Consider the following 3,882-nt stretch of genomic DNA (forward strand, 5'->3'; position numbering starts at 1 on the left):
AGACGCAGTTTGTCCCTCCTGTCATTAGAATTAAGGTCGGACCAAACCACTGGGCAGGAAGAGAGGGGGAGAAGTCTACTCCGGAAGTCCAGTGTTTTGGAAACCGAGAGAAGAAGAGGAAACCGACAGGTTAGGTGAATTGCAATCTAATATTTTACCAGAACCTATGTCATTTGATCTGGATTTTAAGCTCTCACAGACTACCCATTGTGATGCGACACTATGGCATCCCTGTGTCATCGGTGGACTCGTCGCTAAGGAAGTGTTTGCCGACCGAAAATGACACTTCCGCGGTACTCCTTTAAGGAGGATGGTTGACTTAATGAAAGCGGAAGCCTTGCGCTGATCTTGTTCCCGCCCTCCTCCGGGTGACCCCATAAGGGAATCCCGCCCCTTATGAAGCCTCTGGCGTTTTTTTTTTTTTTTCTCTTTAAAGCCTTGACACTGATTTTCTTAACACGCTGCTGTCGTTAGGTGAAGGGCTTAGCCACTAATAAATATAAAATACCTATGAGGAAACAATGGCAGTGAATCAAACGAAAAGTCTTCATTTAAAAAACAAAAAATAGGATGGCGGAACACCAGGAACATTCAAATAAGTATTAAAATACATTATAAGTCTCTCTTTTGCTTATAAGCCTCTCCAAACCCTGTCAGGCAAGCAGTAGTTTTTATTTGGGAAAGAGAAAAATTAGAAAGCATGTTGAGTGGCAACGTATTTGTATTAGGATACGCCCCATTTTCCTTAGCTTTCTTTTGGCAGGGATAACTTAATTTTGATGCCATTTTAAGCATTCAGAAAAGCAAGAATAGTACAAGGAAATTCTTTGTACCCTTATGCCAGATTCATCAATTGTTTACATTTTGCCACCTTTTCTTTATCATTCTCTTTCTCTCTCTTTCTCTCTCTCTATATATATAAAATTTTTGAACCCTTGGCTTCAGCATCCATCAATGATTTTTCTTTTTTCTTTTTTCTTTTTGTCTTTTTGCCATTTCTTGGGCCGCTCCCATGGCATATGGAGGTTCCCAGGCTAGGGGTCGAATCGGAGCTGTAGCTGCCAGCCTACGCCAGAGCCACAGCAACGCGGAATCCGAGCAGCGTCTGTGACCTACACCACAGCTCACGGCAACGCCGAATCGTTAACCCACTGAGCAAGGGCAGGGATCGAACCTGCAACCTCATGGTTCCTAGTCAGATTCGTTAACCACTGCGCCACGACGGGAACTCCATCAATGATTTTTCTAACATCAACATTCCTTTCATATTTGTTAGTTATTATTCTACCATAAGGAAAAGCTTTCTCTTCTTCCCCATTTATGTATTTTTATCTGTACAGGCATAATTTTTACTTTATTCAATGATTTATAATCAATAACTATCATTTTTTCATTTGATGCTCAAATTGTCCTAGATTTGGCCAGTGGGAGCTCTTTCAAGTTGGCTTTGTGTCCCTTTGACATGCCACCATCATTTTATTTATTTATTTATGTATTTATTTATTTTTACTTGTTAGGGCCCCACCCACAGCATATGGAGGTTCCCAGGCTAGGGGTTGAATCAGAGCCGTAGCCACTGGCCTACACCAGAGCCACAGCAACGCGGGATCCAAGCCGAGTCTGCAACCTACACCACATTTCAGCCCAACCATACAAGATTCATTCTAGCTTTCTCACTTTCCATATTTGTAAATCCCTTCTCCGGCAGGAAAAAAACCTAGCTCCCATTATCCAAAATAAATTTTCTTCTTTGTGTAATCATATAATCTACATTAAGTAATTCCAGAATTGCCCGCCCGTAAGAGTGGGAAAAACAAGTCTACCAGCAGTTCCCTTGTGGCTCAGTGAGTTAAGGATCTGGTGTTGTCACTGCCGAGGCTCTGGTTATAGCTAGGGCGTGGGTTCCATCCCTGGCCAGAGAACTTCTGCATGCTGCAGGTGCAACCAAAAAAAACCACAACAAATCTACCAACTAGGGGCCAATTCCTTTTTTATTTTTTATTTTTGGCTGTGCCATGTGGACAATTCCCAATTCGCCAGGGATCAAACCTGTGCCACAGCAGTGAACAGGGCAGCTGCAATTTCAAGGCCGATCCTTAACCCACTGCACCACAAAGGAACTCCAAGGCCAATACTTTTTTACAGCTTCTTTTGTCTGTAGGCTTATGGTGGTCTATAGTCAACATATTGTGTTTAACAACCTAACCATGGATTCAATATTTGATGCAATTCCTTTTATTTTTAATCGGATGGTAGTCAAAATACTGTGTTCAAAAATTACTCAGGGAGGAGTTCCGTCCTGGCGCAGCAGTTAACGAATCTAACTAGCATCCACGAGGACAAACTTTCGATCCCTGGCCTTGCTCAGTGGGTTAAGGATCCAGCATTGCCGTGAGCTGTGGTGTAGGTCGCAGACATGGCTTGGAACCTGTGTTGCTGTGGCTGTGGCGTAGGCCAACAGCTGTAGCTCCAGTTCGACCCCCAGCCCACGAATCTCCATGTGAATCTCCATATGCCAAGGGTGTGGCCCTAAAAAGACAAAAAAAAAAAGAAAGAAAGAAAGAAAGAAAGAAAGAAAATGGTCTTTTTCCCACTTACTATACTGTAACATAAGTGAGATACAGGATGGGCAGTACACATTTAGGAAGGTGTTTGTATGTCTGTATGCTCTTGAATATACTGGAACAGGAATTCACAAGTGCTTTCACTGAAGAATTTGTTCATATACTGTGTATGGATTATGTAATATACCATAATGGCTTCTGTAAATACTTATTTTTTTTTAATTTTTTTTTTGTCTTTTTGCTATTTCTTTGGGCCGCTTCCGCGGCATATGGAGGTTCCCAGGCTAGGGGTCTAATCGGAGCTGTAGCCACCGGCCTACGCCAGGGCCACAGCAATGCAGGATCCGAGCCGCTTCTGCAACCTACACCACAGCTCACGGCAACACCGGGTCGTTAACCCACTGAGCAAGGGCAGGGACCGAACCCGCAACCTCATGGTTCCTAGTCGGATTCGTTAACCACTGCGCCACGACGGGAGCTCCCCTTCTGTAAATACTTAAAACTGTAAAATTTTTTTTTTTTTTGCCTTTTCTAGGGCCGCACCCGAGACATACGGAGGTTCCTAGGTCAAAAAGGAGCTGTAGCCGCCGGCCTATGTCAGAGCCAGAGCAACTCGGGATTCGAGCCGTGTCTGTGACCTACACCACAGCTCATGGCAATGCAGGATCCTTAACCCACTGAGTGAGGCCAGGGATCGAACCAGCCACCTCATGGTTCCTAGTCGGATTTATTAACCACTGTGCCACCAAGGGAACTTCAAAACTGTACTTTTTTAATGGTGTGCTTCCCTTATAATTTTTTGATGAGAGAATTTTGGAAAATACCAAAGAAGCAGGGGAAATAGTTTGCCAGTATTATATTTTCATATTGTTTGTCTCTGCTTCTCACTAACCCTACTGTTAACCTGGGATGTAGCAAGACCACTATGCTCCCATCTGCCCTAGAGCAGGGTGTAAGGCAAGGCACCAGCCCCCAAACCCCATCATGTCCCCCCACCCCCACCACTGCAGCCGAGCGCCAGATCCTGGCCCTGCGTTTTTGTCGGTGTAGAGACTGTACAGGCGTGAGGATGCGTGATCAAGCACTACATGTCAAGGAGTTCCCGTCGTGGCTCAGTGGTTAACAAATCCGACTCGGAACCATGAGGTTGCAGATTCGATCCCTGGCCTTGCTCAGTGGGTTAAGGATCTGGCATTGCCGTGAGCTGTTGTGTAGGTCACAGACGCGGCTCGGATGTGTGTAGGCTGGCAGCTACAGCTCCGATTCAACCCCTAGCCTGGGAACCTCCATATGCCGTGGGTGCGGCCCTAAAAAGACA

This window comes from Phacochoerus africanus, chromosome X (assembly GCF_016906955.1).
Source record: "Phacochoerus africanus isolate WHEZ1 chromosome X, ROS_Pafr_v1, whole genome shotgun sequence".
Lineage (NCBI taxonomy): Eukaryota > Metazoa > Chordata > Mammalia > Artiodactyla > Suidae > Phacochoerus > Phacochoerus africanus.